General features: G+C 33.5%; 1 pseudogene; it reads left to right on the top strand.

Moving 5' to 3' along the window:
• The window catches only part of LOC100969974 (la-related protein 1B-like), a 272,883-nt pseudogene that overhangs the window by 2,572 nt on the left and 248,853 nt on the right, over positions 1–21,458 (top strand).

Here is a 21,458-nt window from a genome sequence, read left to right as displayed (position 1 = left end):
TGGTCCTAGGATAAATAATTTTTGTATTTTCCTGCTCTTCAATGGTATCTTCATCACAATCCAAATACACTGATCATTAGATGTTTAAATCTTTGAAATCTTTATTCTAATGGAGCATAGGGTAGTTATATAATCTACCCTAAATTATCGATAATGGCCACTGAAGTTCTAAATTTTCCTTGGTAGAATCTTGTCAAATTTTTGATTATTTAGTTCAATTGACACCACATTGCTGAGATTTATTGAAACACTAGTAACTGCTAATATTCAAATGAAAAGAACACACAGAATACAGAGAATTAGGCACTGATATTCTTGTCCCTACCCCTCATTTCCTCTATAACATCCCTGAGCAATGAATCCAAGCCAATTAAGAAGTGAATACCAAGGTCAGGAAAAGAGAAATAAATGATGTCTTCATAAAGACTTAGCAAAAATGTTCAGTTTTGGATGATTTCAGAAATAGTTAATAAAATTCTTCTCTACTTATGCTGATCCAACTCTATATGGGCGTCCCGCTTCTACATACTTCAACTTCCCCCTTTCCTCTCTGCTCTCTCTTCTCTGTCTGTAGCATCTGAACCATCCCCTTTTCTCTTTCATGCACTGGCCTGTTCTGAACATACCCCATTCCTTGGATATTAAAATAATATCTTACAGTGCAGTTAATAATAATGACCAAATTCTCTGTTTTGTTTTAACTTAAAATCTTGCTTAATATCACATTTGCATAATTTAGTTGTTATAAGGAAAGGCTAAAAGTTCACTGAAGGATTTGGGGTTGCTTTATCAACTCTTACTTTGGATTCCCTAATCTCCATCAATTAGTTTATATCCTTGTAGGCCCTGGCGATGTGAAAACTTGGTTAGAAAAGAGCAGGAAGGATTGATTTTCAGAATACTATCAAGTATATTATTGAAATTTGACCGTGAATGGATACTAAATGAGTCCAAGAATAAGAAAATTCATCTTAGCAGTTATGTCTGATGTCTGATGTCTTTCTCTCAAACTGAATGATCAAAAATTCAGTCTGATAAACAGACTAAAAAGCATTCATTTCAAAGATGACTTAACTGGCACCTTCTGGGAATACGCTGCTCTGAATGAATGTAAAAATACCATAAAAACCATATCTACTTTCCTTGTGGATGATTTTAAACCTTCTGTTACAAACAAAAGATAAGATGGCAGACTTCCTCCCTTTCCTGAATTACAAGAGCTCGCTGGGCACATCGAAGACATTTTGACCAAGAAAAAAATGCATACCAAATTAATAACTCTTAAGATTAAGCAATTAGCTAAACCATGGTTAAGGAAATGACTATATCTAAACTAGAAAAAAACCCATTGCCAAAATTGTAAGAAAAAGGAATACCACAGGAAAAATTGCCCTCTCCTATCTTAAAATATAAAATCTATTAAATAAACAAAAGACAAACATCATCCAATAAAATGTTGACTCTCAAAAAAAGAAGTCACTCCCATCTGTCCACAAATGCCCTTAACAGCAAAACACTGTTTCTGGGTTGTATCAGTGCCATATTGTCATTTATAAAATCTCCTGTTTTCCATAATTTCTTTCTTAGAATAATGAAAAACTGTCAGTGGCAGGAATCTTGAATGACCTTCAGATTTGGCCTTCTATCTCAGCCACTTCTTCTCTCTGTAGACCCTCTATTAATCAAAACATTTGTTTTGTTTTGTGATTCTATTCGGATGATTATGTGGGGAAGAGACCTACATTTTCAATGTGGTGATACAGTTTTAAATTGTGAACAAATCTCTTCCTGGAAATTCATGAAAAATAAAAAAGAAAAATCAATAGCATAGAATTTGATAATGAACCAGATTGATTACAGTATTCATTTTCTTTTGCTTCTGTTGCAAATTTACACAGATTTAGTGACTTAGAATAGTATATCTAGTATCTTACAGTCCTGGAGGTAAGACTTCAACAATGAATCTGAAGGGACCAAATCAAGGTATCTGTAGTATTGCATTTATTTGGGAGGCTTCAGGGAAGAATCTGTTTCCTTGCCTTTTCTAGCTTCTAAAAGTTGCCCAAATTTCTTGGTTTACGACCACCTTTCTTTTTCTTTGAAGTAATTTACTCCAGCCTCTTGGTTCATTGGCACATCTCCTTTTCCTCACTTTGACACTTTTGACTCTTTCTTATAAGGATCTTTTATTTTATTACACTGGGCCCACCTGCATAGTACAGAATAATCTCTCCATGAATCTCAAGGATCTTAATGTAATTTCATCTGCAAAGTTATATTTGTTATGTGAGCTAACAAATTATTGGCATTTATGACATAGATGTCTTTGGTGGGCCATTGGCCTACCACAGTTACCCTCCACTGTTATCTTTGAAGTTGAATCTGTTCCTGATTGTTTCTCTCCTAAAGAAAATTTATATGTGGGACAAATAACACTGAAAGTTCTCAAGTGACCTGGCTATGGTCTTAAAAAATTGTCCTAGGAAGAGAGAAAGTGGCTTTATGAAGACCGATGTCTATTGCAATTGCATACTTCCAGAAAGGATTTATTAACCCTTTTAATGGACATTTTAATATGTTTCCCAACCAAAACCACTAATGCTTGGAGCTACAGTTTTGATTAAAATAAGAACTGAGAATATTTTACAAGTTTAGATATTAAAAGAACTCACAAGAATGTACAAATCATACTCTTGCAAAGCTTTTGGCTGGGTGTGGTGGCTCACGCCTGTAATCCCAGAACTTTGGGAGGCTGAGGCAGGTGGATCATGAGGTCAGGAGTTCGAGACCAGCCAGGCCAACAGAGTGAAACCCCATCTCTACTAAAAATACACAAATTAGCCGGGCATGGTGGCGCACGCCTGTAGTCCCAGCTACTCGGGAGGCTGAGGTGGGAGAATTGATTGAACCTGGGAGGCGAAGGTTGCGGTGAGCTGAGATCAGGCCACTGCACTCCAGCCTGGGCAACAGAGCGAGACTCCATCTCAAATAAATAAATAAATAAGTAAAGCTTTTATTTAAAGGCTAATATTTGGTGCAGCCAAAGATACAGAATAGGCAAGCCCAAGGATTCTGAGTCTTTCAGGAGTAAAATTTCCACAGTCATTTTGTGTACATATAGACATGTTTTGTTTCTAATGTAAATCACCATCTGTGTCATGCATCTTAACTTTGGGAGATCCTGAGACAGATGTTCCTAGTCTAATTGCTGGTTTTCTAGTCATATCAGGCTACTTAATCTGTTATGCCCTTCAAAACTATCAATGAACAAATGAACTCTGGCAGTAGTCAGGTAGACTTTGTACTTTAAGTAACATGTTCTGAATTCCCCTGACCTTATCTTGGCCAACAGCCAAAACCATATACCTTTGCATCTCCCAAGATAAAGATAGAATTTATCAGTTCATTTGTAACTTAGCTCTATCCTATAAAGTCAACCATCTGATGATCTAGCAACACTTTTTAATTGAAATTGCTTGTGATAATTTCTTCTCATGCATCTATTGCAATATTTATAGAACAAAATGCTAGTGGAAAACTGTCAAATATTATTTTTGCACATGAAATGAGGTATAGGTAAATAAGTCAAATTATTCTTACCAATTACACTAGTATTACACTAAATATTACATTATGAAAAGAAAATTACTATGAAAGAAGTCATTTTGGATTACAATAGTATTTCATACAGCTTCCTAACAAAAGCAGTCATTACCTGTATATTAAATGTTGTCATAGGCCATGGTGTAAATCAAGGGTCAAGTTTTAGTTAAATCTGAAATCTCAGTGCCTTGTGGGGCACAGCCATATGACCTTTTTTACTACATGGTTGTACTGAGTAGATTTCATCATGAGCCTTGTATTTAAATCATACTCTTTCTCAGGTGAATCCTTATTTAGGTTTAATGGGCTTTCATTTGCAGCCAACTACGAAGCATTTTGTTACCATAGAATGTTTATTTCATAGTTACAAATTGGACATATAATTTATATCCACAAATGTTGAATTTCCCAGTGCAATATCATTTGGGCTGTAGTCATCTACAATTTAAGTATGGCAGAAAGCTTCTTGTGGGAATCCCTCATTGACATTGGAACTATCAGACTCAAGTATATGTGTTATCACGTTGCCTCTGAACTGATGTTAGTTTCTACTTTCTATGTATATATATATTTTTTACCTCAGCAGTTACCCTTCTGAAAAAAAAATATATATCCTCTCCATGCACTAAGACACGCAATACTCTGATGAGTTGGAACACAGTACATATGTTAATACAACGGGTATTTTGGTCTTCAAGCAATTTTGTATTCCTCTGTAATAGAAACAGTTACTACAAAACCCCAATAACAAGTTGTCAAACATTTTTTAAATGACATATACTTCGAAGTGACAACAACAAACTTATCCCAAATCCCAGTGGTTTCCACTGGATAAGAGTAAGAAGTTTTTGTGTGGTGGCCATATGTTTCAGACACTTCCAAAATTATTTGAGCATGGGAAGTGTTAATGTTGCATTGTGTGTTTTTGAAGCTCTAAGACAGCTTGCTTTTAGAAAAAAGATAATCAAATTTGACTGTTTTCCTTTTAATTTTGTGAATAGGTGCTAGCAGTATTTCAAAATGTGGCATGAAAAACTAAATAATCCAATCAGTTAGTGCACCCCTTGATTGATTTTGGAGCTGACCTAGAGAGTAACTTAACTTTGGTTGTCTGAGTAATGTCTTTATGACTCTTGCTTAAGTGATGACAAAAAATTTTATCATTTTTTTCTGAGCTTTACCATATCTGGGTTAATTAGCTTTACTCTAGTGGTCACAGAATTGATAAGCATTTGTAATTATGACTTGGTCTTCAGATTAAGTTATCAACATTATATAACAAATAACAGTACTTTCCCACCGAATCAAATCTATATGTATTTATTTTCACTAGGTTGTGGTAATTAATTAACAGGAGAAATTAAATATTCTTGTAGGAACACAGTGAATGCATGTTGAAGCCCATCCCAAGTAAATGCAAATTGGCTTTCTCTTCTAACTAGAGTTGAAAAAGAAGGCAAGCGCCAAACCAATAAAGGTATGAAAATCTTAATCATTTAGTGGCATGTCTTGAATTTCTACCATATAGAGTATAGCTGATGCTTTTGGTGGAACCATTATACCAGTTGACTTTCAGATTTAATCCTTTATCTATGTTCCATAATGAATTATTAAACAAGTGATTTTAGGGTTCTAATATGCTTATATATAAAACAGACCTTTTGTTAATTTAAATATTTATATTCCTTATGAATCCTATATTGTTTCAAATTAAGCACTTGCATACATTTAGATGATTCTAAATGATTCAGTATGTATTGCCCAATTAAAATAGGTGAAAAACAGATTTGTATAACTTTCCTTTTCCTGTATTTTGCGTAAGTGAAAACTTTCCCATTCAGACAAAACATATATTCCAATAATACATTCTGGCAATTAGGAGGCAACAACAATAAAAAACTTTTGTTCATAAATTTCTACTTGAACCTGACTTTCACCTGCAAATCTCTTATAATTGCATCACCATATCCTAGTGTGAGAATGTAGTGAGAAGTCCCACACTAGATACTGGTGCCTCGATCTTGGACTTCTCAGACTCCACTGTGAGAGAATAAGTTTCTGTTCTTTATAAATTACTCAGTCTGTGATATTTTGTTATAGTACCACAAAATGGACTAAGACAATCAATGACCAGCAATCCTAATAAGTTTCTTTACCAGACCCAGGCCGTTTTACCCATCCTAGAGTAAATTACCTTGAGTCTCCTACTGGGATTTACTAAGAGACATTCACACTTTTGTCATGCAGAGTCCTAATCCCCTCCTGTGTTAACTGGCACTGACTCTTATAGGATTATAGACTATAATTCTCTGTAATAATCATTTTTTAAAAAAAAATTAACTATTGGATAAATTAAGTGAATTTTTCGTTGTCCTTTTCCAGACAAAGTAGTTGGTAGAGGAGCTAGACAATCTAATTTCTCATAGTGATCTGTGAAAATTTTAGTGGCTATTCCATCTATTTCCTCCTTTTTAAAATATTTGAATTGAGCTTATGAAGACTTCCACAGAGTTAAACTGTCTTCAGATTTTTCACCTTTTTTTTCTTATTGCTCTCTTTCTTGGTATAATCCTGAAATTTCTCATATTATATTTCGCTCCATTCAGGGGCCTGAAGTTTATAGCAGCTTCCTATAGATCTAAGAATAAAGTCACATAAGGAACTCAAACAATTAGAGTCCATCCTTTATTATGAGAGCATCAATCATTACTGGGTAAGAATCATAGAATTAGTGGAAGTCTTAATATTATACAGGAAGTAATTTTGCAGCTCTAGCAGCCTCTGGCTGCTTATCTGTCAGCATCAGTTGTACCAGAACATACTTTAAAAATCAATACCAAAAAGAATGACAAACATAGCCACACTCAAACCCAGTCACACAAGCGCACACACACACAACATTGCATTGTTCATGGACTTATTAAGACATACATATATTTACACACACACACACGCACATATACACACACACACTCCCATATATATTTATGTGATATAACACATTTAGATGTTCATCCAAATCTAGATCCATGAATTTTTGGTCTCATAATTTTCTACCTGTCAGTGGATGCAGTACTTGTGCAGCTTAAGCCCAGAAATGGCCAGTAAGTCAACCTGAGGACAATGATTTCTCTCTCCCTCACTTTTATTTCTCTCAAACCATGTCTTAGACATTGTTATTTACATTATATTGTCAGGAGTAGTTTAAAATATCCCATCTCATTGCCATAAATTTTGTAAGTTTGAATATTTTAAAGGTCACACAAGTTGTACAGAGCATCCTTACATAAGGCTTAACGTATAACCAGAGAAAAATAAAGTATAGAAAATAATTGGGAAATCCAAGGGAGCTCCAGGTGCAAGCTCCCAGCATCCTTATTGAAACAGAAGTGCTTTCTATCTTTGAATTCAACCACCCAGAGTTTTATAATAAATATTGCCTTCAGAAATATGCAGAAAAGCTCAATGCAAAATGTCTCTGTGAAGTTTTCATGTTGTCCTGGTCACTTAGTTAAGCTAGGCTACATGTAAATTGAAAATCATCTGTAAAACATTAGACCTGAAGTTCCTGGTGGCCAAGGGCAATGCCCAATCAGGACAGGTTATGTCCTGGGATCGATATATATTTCATCTTGCTTAAAAATGAGAACAATAGCTGTTATTTGTTTAGTGTTCCTTATGTGGCAGATATGATGTTAAGGGCTTTACACTTATCTCCACTTTTAGAAAAGTAACTATTAGTTTCGTTTTACAGATGATGACACTAAGGTTCAAAAACAGACTGGCAGAATCTTGCCTCAGGCCACCTAGCTAGTTAAGTGGCCCAGCTAGTTTTGATATCGTATGTGGCCCATTTGATCCCCAGTTCACCTGAAAGCACATGAAGCACATCCTAAGGATGCCTAGAAGAACATTACTGTGAACAAACATCAATCTGACACTGCAAGATTCTTGGTTCTCAAGGAAACATAAGATTATATTTAGCAAATTCTGCTTCTAAAATAGGAAAAGGGGTTCAAAGTCAATTGATGAGATACTAAACAAGGACTGATATGAAAAAGAACTTTTCAGGGCTCAAGAGTGACTGAGTATACAGAAATTTTCATTATACACTGTAAATTAAACTTAATTACATTTTAACTCCATATTTTAAAAATAACAAAAAATTAATAAAATAGTAAAAAGTAAATAGCCCTCAGAAGTTGAGAAGTCACCAGGGGAGGTTCAGACTTTAAAGGGCACGTCATAAATGCCTCCTGATATAAAGATAGAATTTTCCCAATCCACCTATGAATTTACTCTATCTGCAACAAAAATACTTTAAAAAGCTATATTAAAATCAAAGACAGTCTGTTTATCTGAACACAGTATAAAAGTGAATAAACAATCTAAATCTAAATGATACTAGAAATAAAACTGAAACAGTGATAGTACTCATAATATAAATAAGATGCCTACAAATAAGAAAAATCTAAACAACCTAATTTGGATAAGAATAAGAAAAAAATGAATAGGTTATTAATTCAAGAGGAATCTTGAATATCCAATAGGCAGATAAAAAGATGCTTTTGGTTATCATTGGAAATACGTGAAATAAAAATAAAATAACTAATAACAATTTTCACTATTAGATAAAATTTAAAAGCTTGAGAGTAACAAACATTGTCAGGATTTGAAGACAACTAGAATTTTAAACACCTTTGGTATAAAGGTAGAAGTTGTTGTCACTAGTTTGGACCACAATGTGGCCTTTTCTAGTAAACTAAAAATATTTGTAATAGATTATTCTGCAATTCAACCACTGGACATATGCACTAGAGCAGAATTTTTCAAAATTTAATGGTGACTTACAATAACAAAGATATTTGATATTGTGACATTATAAATACATATTTTTAAATATTTGTGTCCATGCACATATAAGCAAAAGAATAATAAAATTATTTATTATAATATTTATATGTATATAAACAAAAGTTAAATGAAACAATATTTACCCCAACGATTTGAGATGAACAATGAAACAAATGCATTCTGTTTAATTCTTCCTGTTTCTTTCTGTTGTGGCTGAGAAAACATTACCCCAAAGTATGGCACTTTGGCATGCTGAGTACTTTGAGCTGAAGGATATTGGAAAGACCTCAGAAACAAAGTCTACTTCTGACCTTTCTTGGCCTTCATTCTCTTACTTTGTTTTCTCTCTTGAGGCAGGCCATAAAATCTGGAATTCCTCTTCCCAAAGGCTGGTCATACAAGCCAAAAATATTACTCTAAATTTCCTCCACTTTTTTGTGTAGAAGCCGGCCATAAAGAAATTATCTGATCTACTTTGTCTGATCGTATCATAGAACCCTCATTCCAAAAGGGTTCTTGCCCCATTCCCAGGAAGAAGGAATACCACACAGAAAGACCAAGAAGAATCTGAACAGACAGGCCTTGCTGTGTTTAGCCAATCAGTCTATGACCATTAGATCACTCCCTTTTTGACACATTTCTACATGGCTGTCCATTCGTTATTGAACCTAAGCATAACAATAGACATTTTTCCCTAAGGCTTTAGGTCTTCATTCTGGTCTCTGTGTCACATAAAATTTTATTAAATACGTCTGTTATGCTTTCCTCTTGTTAACCTGTCTTTTGTTGTAAGAGTATCAGCTGTAACCTCTATGATGAGAATAGGTATGACATACTTTCCATTTCTGCAGTTCTGATCTATCACATTACACTCACAAATAGAGGCCATAATTCTCTGAAATACCTTTATGATACTGAAGTGTTGTGACTCACAGATTGAAAATGCTGTTCTCTACATGTGAATAGGGTCTTTTCTTCTTGTACATGTGTAACAAGAGATACATACAAGAATACTTCAATGAATACTGGTGGTTATTCTAAAGTGGGAAAGAATAATATACTCTACAGTAATGAATATAAACTGGAATTAAACATTATATAACAATAGGTATGAATTTCACATGCATAATGTTCAGCAAAAAAGTTGCAGAAGTAAATAGAAAATGTAATTCCATTTATAATTACAAACATATGAAACAAATTATTAATATTTGTGTCTGCATTAAAGAGAGACAGAGATATAGAAAGAGCTGTATAAAATTTTTAAAAAAGGGCTAGACACAATATTTGATACATTGGTTGTTATTGGCTGCCATCACATAAAGGGCGTATAGGTGGTTTAGAAGGTAAGGTATTCTCTTGTTAAATTTTGATGTAATCAATATATTGATGTGACTTTTAACTTTACTTTTTACATGTGATTTATATATTTAATGTTTTGGATTTAATATTGAATAATTTTAAATATATAATAATTATAAATATATAATTTTAGATAGAGATATATAATTTTTTAGATATAATTAATAAAAGACCTAAAAGGAGATGTTTCTACTTAGTGGAATATCATATGCTAAGTACACAGTATTCTCTTCACTCTGAATATTAAAAGTATCTTGGCCTCAACGTTAAAACGGCGGCCAGGTGCAGAGGCCGGGGTGAGTTTTTGTGCTCCTGCCCTGTGGTAGTGTCTAGGGGTGTGTGCCTGCAACCCCAATGTTACAATGCTCTTAGCCTCGCTATCCACAGACGACTTTAAGTGTCAACCAGCTCAATGAACCCTCTGACTTTTTGCAAGGGCAGAAGGCGAGTGTGACAGCTTTCTGTATCCAAAGTTCTTGTCCAGCATCCCTGAAGAATCTGGTCACACATGGGCTTGAAGGATAAATGCAAGGTTTTATTGAGTGGTAGAGGTGGCTCTCAGTGGGATCGATGGGGAGCCGGAACGGGGGGATGAAGTGGAAAGATGATCTAGGCTGTCCAGCAGCCAAACCCCTCTTCAACCACAGCAACCCAAACTCCTCTTGATGGTCAGACATTCCTCCTCTTCTCTCTTTCTCTGCCGTGTTGTTCGGCCTTTCTCTGCTTGTCTCATGCTAGTCTGCTTCTGGAGCCTAGGGTTTGGGGTTTATATGGATACAGGATAGGGGGCCTATTGGGCCAAAAGGCAGCTTTTTGGGCACAAAAACAGGAATGTCTGTCCTCATTTAGGGCTTTGTGTCTTCAGGCTTGAGGGTGGGGCTTTTGCCAGGGAACTGCTGTGTTCAACCAGTGATTCCCTGTCTCCTATCCATATCACTTTTCCTTTTTATTTATCTTTATGTGGATTTACCTATTTCAGTTCTACCTCATCCTGCCTCCTGAAGTACTGGAACCCTATAATTCCTGCTCCTGTCTGGAGTTCTTCAGGGTGAATTGTCTTGATTCATAAGGCATCCATGGTAGCCAGAATTCAGATTTCATCTTTTTCTGCTCTTCTAGATGAGTTATGGATGCTTTCTTCTAGTTTTATCCTTCAAAAACTGTATTGATATTTCTCATCAGCTATTGTGTCCTTCAATACTCTGTGCTTTATGGTGAAATTCAGGGAAAAAAAGAAGATACATGCATTTGCTTTTCTGTTTAACTAGACATTTGTACATATTACTCCATATTACTGTTATCCATGAGCTATAACTCTGAAGACCACAAAAATGCCGCAGTGACTTTTAGTACTACACAGAATGATATCACATAATAAATTTTAGTTTTTCTGTCTTGATGTAAGAGTTATAAGAAAGAATGAAGATTCTAGAAGTCTTTATTTCTTTAAATATTGAGTTATCCTATTAAATACCAGTGTGTGGTACTCACTGGCTGAAATTCTAACACCAAGCAATATTGTTGGAAGTAAAGCCTTTAAAATAAATTTCCTTTTTGTTTATTTATTTATTTATTTTACTTATTTTTGTTTGAGATGGAATCTGGCTCTGTCACCTAGGCTGGAGTGCAGTGGCACGATCTCGGCTTACTGCCACCTCTGCCTCCCTGGTTCAAGAGATTGTCCTACCTCATCCTCCCAGTTAGCTGGGACTACAGGTGCATGCCATTACACCCAGCCAATTTTTGTATTTTTAGTAGAGACAGAGTTTCACTCTGTTGGCCAGGCTGGTCGCGAACTCTTGACCTGCCTTGGTCCCAAAGTGCTGGGATTACAGGCACGAGCCAAAGCACCTGGCTGAATTTTCTCTTTATAATGGGAGAAGTTTTTAAATTTTTTTTCTTTTTCATTCTAAAGGGATGTAAGGCATTCACTGATACATCACTGCTTAAGAAAAAATGCTGCACTTGGGAGTTTAATCACTGTGATATATTCAAGTTGCCATATTTACAACCAATAACATTCACATTTTTTATTCTGAAAGTAACATAAAAACCTCCCTGGCTGCTCTATATTCAAGCAGAAAATCAGTTATTTGAATATCACAAAAAGTACACTATGACTATTCATATTAATTACAGTTGAATATCCTGTTACTGACTATAAACAATTTAAATTATAAGTAAAAATGAATTTATTTAAAACTACAGTTTATATGAAAATGGACTCCTGAAATTAATGGCCTTGGAAAAAATTAAAAAATCATCTTTCTGAGAATAAATTGATATATAAGATTACTTTTTAGGTGAGGTTTACCAAAAATCCTTTACTATTTAATTACTGGGATATTAGGGTATTTATTTTACATGGAATTACTATAACTACCCTATTCTAGTACTAAAACTGACATAAAATATTTGATCCGAGCTATGAAACATTATAAATAATTAACAGAACATATTAACTTATTTTTGGTTTTTAACTGCTTACACTGATGTCAACACTATCCAAAGTCATCACATAATCAGTGTTCTGTGAAATGAAGTCAAATGCATCATTAAATGTGTCGATCAGCAATTCTTAGTGTGAACTGAGAGCAGTTTTACAGGAGAAAGACCAGCTGCTTTCTCAGAGAGAGAGAGACAGAGAGTGAAAGAGAGAGACAAAGAGAAATTGAGAGTGAAAGAGAGAGAGAGAACAAAGCAGGTCTACTTATTGAACATATGGCAATCCCAGGAGGATCCTAAAAACATAACTTAATATGTAAATATCCTAGTGCTTATAAATATTCTAATAAAATGAGCTTTTGCATAGTACATATAAAATGTTAATTTTAGATCAAAGATGATTCATGATAACCCAATGAATTCATTAGTATACTGTCATCCTCAGAGTCTCACCTTGTTATAGGCTTGCTTCTTGAAGTTAATCACCCAAGATTTACTAGCTTGAAATTCTTCTCCTCATTTACATCAGCCTTTTGAATTCTCACTTGAGAGGTGATATTTTGTTCTCATTTCTGTGTCAATCTGGAAGTTTTTCTGAAGCAAATTAAATTAAAATTACAAAGCCTTATTGAATAAAATAATTTATGGTGTATTAATTAGTTTCCAATTAATATTAAACTGTGTTTATCTTTTGCAAATATTAATTATAATTGAGCACTTTGTTCCCCAGGATTTTAAAAATCAAAATTATCCCTGTACTTTTAAAATTAGAACAAGAAAGAGAAATATTAACAATATATTACTGTATGAAATCAAATTTTACCTATGGGAGAAAAATTGTGTTGATGACCTTTGTGAATCGGCTATATCTAACATTAAAATAATTTTTGGAATTTAAATGTAGTGTTTCATCCACTGAAATTATATCATATGTTGATGTTCAGACTTTTTTCAAATGTCAACCTTAATTGGTACTTTGTCTGGCAAAGACCATGTTGGGCATTGGCATTCACAAAACCATTTTCTTTTTCCCGTCACCATACAGAGAACTACGTTTTCTACACTTCGTGACTCTCTGGCAGGACCATGTGACAGAGTCCTGAACATTTGAATGTGGATATACATGATATATGACTATTCTAAGCTCTAAAATCTCCATGGAATTATTTATGACAGATAATAATGGATTTAGATCATAATCTCAAAAAACACAATCCCAAACCCTGTAATTCCAAATGTTGAAATAATGAATTATCAAAATTCATTAAGTCTAAATCCCTAATGTCTAAAATCCCCAAAAGCATAATCATAGGATAGTTGCATCGTGGAACTATTACCTTGCTATTGTCTTTATTTAGAAATTAAGTATGGCTTAAGGAGATGTATATGGACTCCTAATTGACAAGGAGTAGATTTGTGACTTTAATTTTAAGTGTCAGCTTGACTAGATTAAGGAATACCCAGAAAAATGGTAATGCATTATTTTGGACGTGTCTGTGAGAATGTTCCAGAGGAGATTAGTGAGTGAGTCCGAGTGGACAAGGCGAGGAAAACCTGCCCTCAATATTGGTGGAAACCATTTAATCAGCTGGGGAACCAGAGAGAGCAGGTACAGAAAGTCAACTGGTCCCTCTCTGACAACTAGGGTAGACTTTTCTTTTGCTGCTTTGAACATCAGAACTCCAAGCTTTTCAGCATTTGTACTCCAAGACTTACACCAGAGGTCCCCAGGTCCTGAGGCTTACAGCCTCAGTCTGAGAGTTACATCATCTGCTTCTCTGGTTTTCATGTAAAAATATTGACATTTCCTTAGTAAATGATGATATGTTCTTTTTGTACACCTGGATTGGTGAAATTTCTCGAGCTCTCAACTCTTTGGGTTACTGCATACGCAGTGGTGACCCATTGTGATTTTTATTCCATCTTATCAAAGATTTAGGTTGTTCATAACAGTATTTTAGATGATGAGTTGTGAGTGTACATTATTACCAACCATACTGATTTGTGCTTATACATTTTGGTCTTGACCTATTTTTCTGTGAATATGTTTCATCTGCTTATAACTTGTATATACCTGTGATTGTCGTTAGTATAATTAGTGTTTATGCTTGCAAAAATACTTATATCATTATTGCCTATATTATTGTTCAAATTGGCCTATGAAATGTTGTCATAGTTTTATGTTTCTCAAATAAATTTGTTTTTAAAAATATAAGTAAATATTTATAAAATAATTTTGAAACTATTTTTTCAAGAATTATATTTTTCAGATTTTGATTTTTTTAGGATTGTGATTTTTGAGTTTATTTAGACTTTGAGGATGTTGATATTCTTATGTTTCAACATTGGAGATTATGGTGTATGGCGTTTGCAGTTGTGTCTTTCAGAATTATTATTGGCTTGTGATGATAGCAGGGAAACTGATACAGTTTGGAAGTGTGTCGCCTCCAAATCTCATGTGAAAGGTGAAACCAGTGTTGGAGATTGGCCTTGTGGGAGGTGTTTGGGTCATGGGGCAAATCCCGCATGAATGGCTTGGGACCCTCCTCACAGTAATGAGTGAGTTTTGACTCTTTCAGTTACAAAAAAATTTGATTGTTAAAAGAGCCTGGTACCTCTTCCTCTCCCTCTTGCCATGTGAGGTGTCTGCTTCCCCTTCACTTTCTGCTATGAGTAAATGCTTCCTGAGGCCTCACCAGAAGCTGACCAGTTGCTGGTGTCATGCTTAATAAACTGCACTACCATGAGGCAAATAAACCTCTTTATTTTGTAAATTACCCAGCACTTGGTATTCCTTTATAGTAATGCAAAACATAATACAGTAACCTTAAAGCCAAGTGATGATAATGACAGATTGAAGGCTGGCAGAGATCTTGTGAATGGCTTCTTATGGAAGAGCACTCTTTTTGTATTCCCCACCAACCACCCACAAACTCCAATGTACTGTGAGCTTAGTAAGTGATAAAAGTTCATCGTACAAAGAACCTTGAAATGTCTGGCTTTAACAGGTAGAATAGCTACCATTAAATACTATAATATGAGGTTTCTAATTAGAACATATGCAGATGGTAGTTTGCTGAATTATAGTATAATTGATTGGCAATACAAAAATATTAGTAATAAAAATAGTAATACATTTGTGGATAACTTTAACCTTTGCTTGAAATTTATTAGAAATTTCTGAAATAGGCAGGATATATTTTTATTTAATCAATAGAAAAATTAAAGTGCAAGATAACATTTTACAATATAGCAAAAATACTCTTATACTATCAGAACTTAGTGGCATTAATATATTTATATATTTTATATCTAGTAGCATATATATAGTCACTACAGTCTGATAGTCTTTTTAATATGTAAATAATAAAATGTAAATATATTAAATGCTTTATATACATTATTATATAGAGTATTTAATATTGCATTTAATATAGTTTTCTAAACAAATGATAATATATGTAATTGTCCTTCAGGCTATCAAAGTCTTTGTACATATTATCTATTTTTTCTGGTATTCATTTCCTATCTACTTGGTCTGTGAATATTGTAATCATCATTCAAAGTTAACATCAATTATCCTTTATTTTTTTGCTACTTCTAGTCAGAGACCCCTTGTCCTTTCATGGTCTTGTCCATATATTTTTTTAATTAATTAATTTATTATTATTATACTTTAAGTTTTAGGGTACATGTGCGCAATGTGCAGGTTAGTTACATATGTATACATGTGCCATGCTGGTGCGCTGCACCCACTAACTCATCATCTAGCATTAGGTATATCTCCCAATGCTATCCCTACCCCCTCCCCGACCCCACAACAGTCCCCAGAGTGTGATGTTCCCCTTCCTGTGTCCATGTGATCTCATTGTTCAATTCCCACCTATGAGTGAGAATATGCGGTGTTTGGTTTTTTGTTCTTGCGATAGTTTACTGAGAATGATGATTTCCAATTTCATCCATGTCCCTACAAAGGACATGAACTCATCATTTTTTATGGCTGCATAGTATTCCATGGTGTATATGTGCCACATTTTCTTAATCCATTCTATCATTGTTGGCCATTTGTGTTGGTTCCAAGTCTTTGCTATTGTGAATAATGCCGCAATAAACATACGTGTGCATGTGTCTTTATAGCAGCATGATTTATAGTCCTTTGGGTATATACCCAGTAATGGGATGGCTGGCTCAAAAGGTATTTCTAGTTCTAGATGCCTGAGGAATCGCCACACTGACTTCCACAATGGTTGAACTAGTTTACAGTCCCACCAACAGTGTAAAAGTGTTCCTATTTCTCCACATCCTCTCCAGCACCTGTTGTTTCCTGACTTTTTAATGATCACCATTCTAACTGGTGTGAAATGGTATCTCATTGTGGTTTTGGTCTTGTCCGTATTTTTCTTTATGAAACATTAGATAAAAATGCCACTTTTTCCTAATTTTTTTTTTATTTAACTCTTTCTTTTTAAATTGTTCAAGGGAGAGCTTAAGTATCCAGGTATTCCAACTCAATAATGGGATATTGACTTATGAAACTTTTATTAAATACCGATAACCTTGTCATGTACTGATAAAAGAGAAAATGAATAGTTGATCTAAAGGCTAATACTACACATAGGGTGACTCTGCTCATGTTAGAATATAAATTTAAAGTGAAAAAGGTAGAAACTGACTTGGATACTTATTTACAAATTATTTTAAAGTATTTATTATATTATGTCTTATTTCTCAATCATTGTTACTTAATATTATTTCTTACAACATATTATTCTAAAATTAAATGTACTTCATTACCCCTAAACTTGTGTAATTTTTAAATTTTATTTCATCCTTCTTTATCCTAATATGTCCCTGTGACATTAAGTGGGCATATAATATAGATCTAATTTAAAGAAGTATGTATTCCTTTTCCTTCCTCTTCCACAATTAATAGAGTTATATTTCCCTAAGAGTCTTACAACTTTTACAAGTATGTTGCTTAAAATGTCAGATACAAAATGGACCACTAGGAAATGTAATAGGTGTCAGTTATAAAGCTGTAAGATAAAATTCAAATTTTCAGTTGCTAATACCAATAATCTTTATTTTAGTGAATCAAATCAATGAAAAATATAATTTTCCAAAAGTGAAAATTATGTTTAAAAAAGTTTGAATAGCATTTCAAACTATCTGGGTTGAAGGATCAGGAGTTTTGTTTTGTTTTTTTCTTTTTCCTTGCAAAATAGTATTACAATATAAACAAATTATTTTAAAAATTCGATAAAATTAACAAATGAAAAATAAAATCCCAACTTTTAAAATACTAACTTAAAGAAATAAGCTATGCTTTAAAAATATAGAGAAATGCAGTGAATGTTCTGTGTTCACTTGAGAAGAATGTTGCATTCTGCTGTTGTTTGGTAGATTATCCTATAAATATATTAGTCTTATTCAGGCCATCTATATCCTTATGCTTTTCTGCCTGTATGTTCTTTTTTTTCAATTACTCAGTGAGGAGTGTTGAAATCTAAATGTATATTATATTGTGGATTTATATATTTCTATTTTCAAATGTATTTTTTAACAAAGTATGGATATTTTTCTTTTAGCACATTGAAAATGTCACTGCACTATGTTTTTTGCTGGTGTGAGTTCTGCTAAGAATTCTGTTGTAATACTTATCTTTGATTGTATTGGGTATTTTGTCACTAATATTGAAAAATCCTTTGCCATTATTTCTTCAAAATTTCTTTTGCTCCTTTCTCTTTTCCCCCTTTTTCTGGGATTCTGATTATGAATGTTTGGTATTGTCTCATGTATCTTGTATGATTTTACCTGTTATTTAATTCTTTTTTTCCCTTTGTTTTTGTTTGACTTTCTACTGACCTGTCTTCACATTAACTGATTCTTTTATTTGCTGTGTTGAGATTACTGGTGAACCTGTCAGAGGCATTCTTTTTATTTCTACAACTTCTATTTGTTATATTTTAATGTTTCCATCTATCTATTAAAATATACATTTTATATTGCTTATAATGCTTTTCCATTAAAGCCTGTATTAGATTGGTCATATTTATTTTAAATTTACTGTCTGTACCAACATCTGTGTCACATTATAGTGTTTTTCTGAGGAGTGTTTTTCATCTTCAGACTGTTTCTTTCTTTTTGTTTTTTTGCATGCCTTATAATTTTTGTATTTGCATGCCTTGTAATTTTTGTATTGAATTCTCAACATGTTATATAGCACAGAAGATACTGAGTCACATATTTGTTGTAGTTAGGGATGAGCACATCTTTCCTTTCTCTGAGTCTTTAGTTTGAGATTTTGCATTAGTCTGGTAAGGAATAGGGCTGAGTTTGAGATTTATCTTTTCTCTAGTTACCCTCCATGAAGTTGAAGGCTCAAACCCTTCAGAAATTCCTTTCATGTATTGTACGGGCCCATTTGCAAGACATATTTTCTCAGTATCTACTCCACACTTGGCTTTAGGCCCCATGCTTTACTTTACATCTTCCCTTTGTACTGCTTCCCAGAAAGAATCTATTTCCTGCAGCTCTCCATATTATACTCCATTATTATTTTTATTTTACACCTTTCATTGTGGTCATGGAGAGCTGGGGAAGACAAATGTTTTCTGATGTTTTAACTAAGCCCCTTTCTTACATAGGCACTGCAAATTTAGGCCCATTCACATCATTCACATTTAATGTGATTATTTTTATAATTGAATTAAAATATACCATATTGCTGTTTTCTATTTGTTTGTTTGGTTATTTTTTCCTATTGTTTTTCAGCTTCTTTTCTTATTTGTTAATTGTTTTTTATTTCTTCTCACTTTTTATTATTATTTAATTCTTTAGTGGTTATCCTATTTTTACAAGACAGATTTTTAATTAAAAATATTATATCCTCAAGTAATATTTTACTACTTCATGTATAGTGGAAGGACTTTCAGTTGTAGATTATATTTTCTATTTCTCTCTCCCAATTTTTGTATTATTTTTGTTATGACATTACTTTTTATCTACTTTATACAATATATTACTATTATTTTAGCTTTACATGGTTAACTATAAGTAATTAAAAATGAAAAAAATTATCTTTCCAACATTCTTCTTTGATTTAATGGATTTATATTTCTGTCTAATCTGATATTTCTCTACTGGAAGAAATTTATTGAATAATTTTTGCAGCGTGGTGTTTTTTGTCTGAGAAAGACTTTGTCTCTCTTTCAATTTTGAGACATACTTTGTAGATCAAAGTCCATTGTGTTTTGGGATTGCATGATTTTTTATTGTTAGTTTTATTTCTATGTATTTAATATAGATATCTTCAAGATTTCCCATTTATCTTTTGTCTTCGGGTGCTTAAATATTATGGGCCTTATTTTTCTTTTGTTGCTGTTACTTAATTTGGTTTGGTTTGACATTTCTTCTGCTTGGTGTTCTCTGAGCTTCTTGAATTTATGGATCTCTATTTATGAATAATTGCAGAAATTTCTCAATCTTCAGTCTTAAATATTTCTCTTGTTCTATATTACCTCTCTTTTCCTCTGGCATTCCATGGGTCCTGTTTCATAAGATTATTTGATATTTTTTCTCAGCGATCTCATGTTATTTCTGTAATTTCCATTGACTTATATTCAAAGTCACTGGTTACATCTTCAGTTGTGTCAAGTTTATGCATTAGTCCATTGCTGATATTATTTATATCTATTATGTGTTTTTTATTTCTAAAATTTTCTTTTGATTTTTTAGATTGTTTCCTTTTCTCTGCTGGAATTATCCATCTCATTTTGCATATTGTCCAACTTTCATAGTAGAGAATCTACTTTTCCGTGGCCCTGAACCATGTAACACTGCAATGGTGTCAGTTTATTTAATCAACTACAATCCAAACAAGTCTATAAAATGCTATCAGATTATACTTGACTATAGTCATTACCCACAGATTAAAATATTTATAGATAGTTCCCCATGAATATAGGATAAAGTCCCAGATAATTTGTTCAGATGTAAATCGTTCTATATATTTCCATTTTCTATGTATCAAATACTATCGCGCTCTCCTGCATAAACTTTGTATTTTATTAAATTGATCTAATAAATATTCTCCACTCTCCGCATATTTTCTGTCTACAGGCCTTCATCTACAGGCCTTCTGTCTACAGGCTTTCATTCTAAATTATTAGAATAATTTTATATTCTTCTTTAATATTCAGTGTCCATCTTATGTCTGACCTCTCTATGAACTCAGCGCATCTCAACAGTCCATCACTAAACTTTAACCTTCAGAAGAATTTATTTTCTCTCAAAGGTATACTATTGGGCCATGTGTATCTTGCCTCCTTATGACTTAGAGTTTTGGTATATTCAGTGATTAAAATAATATTCATTTGATGATAGTGCTTATAATGGTGTTGATAAAGATGATGAAGATGATTGTGATGACAACAGAAACCTTTAAATTGTTCTTTGCAGATATGTTTGTTCACATATACATGTCATATCAGAGTCCAATGAGACAAGTTGCTTATTATGATTTATTTTCTCCAGACAGCTGATGAATTTTGTGTCACACAGGAGGTTAAAATCCTAATTTTATCTAAAATTATAAATCAATTTGATTGTTAAACTGAAGAGACAAAATAAGAGAAAAAAAGAGAATGTCTAACACTATAGCATTGGTAGTATAAAAATCTCTGTATCCCAACATTTAATTTTAATCTTCTTTGATATCTAATTACATCTACAAAATATTGTGACCTATGCCATTATATTTATTGCAAATGCCAGTGAAGGTTTCTAGTCAACTAAACTGTATATTTTTGCATATAGAGATCTGTATATTCATGATCACTTAAAGTTTTAAATCTATAAGTGCTGAATTAAAAAGATTCAAAGGGCCAGGTGCGGTGGCTCATGTCTGTAATCCCAGCATTTTGGGAGGCCAAGGCAGGTGGATCACCTGAGGTTATGTGTTCTAGACCAGCCTGACCAACATGGTGAAACCCTGTCTCTCCTAAAAATACAAAAAATTAGCGGGGCATGGTGGCACACACCTGTAATCCCAGCACTCGGGAAGCCAAGGCAGGAGAATCACTTGAACCGGGGAGGCGGAGGTTGTTGTCAGCTGAGACTGTGCCATTGCACTCCAGCCTGGATAACAAGAGCGAAACTCCATCTCAAAAAAAAAAAAAAAAAAAGAAAAGAAA

Source organism: Pan paniscus, chromosome 3 (genome assembly GCF_029289425.2).
Source record: "Pan paniscus chromosome 3, NHGRI_mPanPan1-v2.0_pri, whole genome shotgun sequence".
NCBI lineage: Eukaryota > Metazoa > Chordata > Mammalia > Primates > Hominidae > Pan > Pan paniscus.
This window is presented reverse-complemented; position numbering and strand designations above follow the sequence as displayed.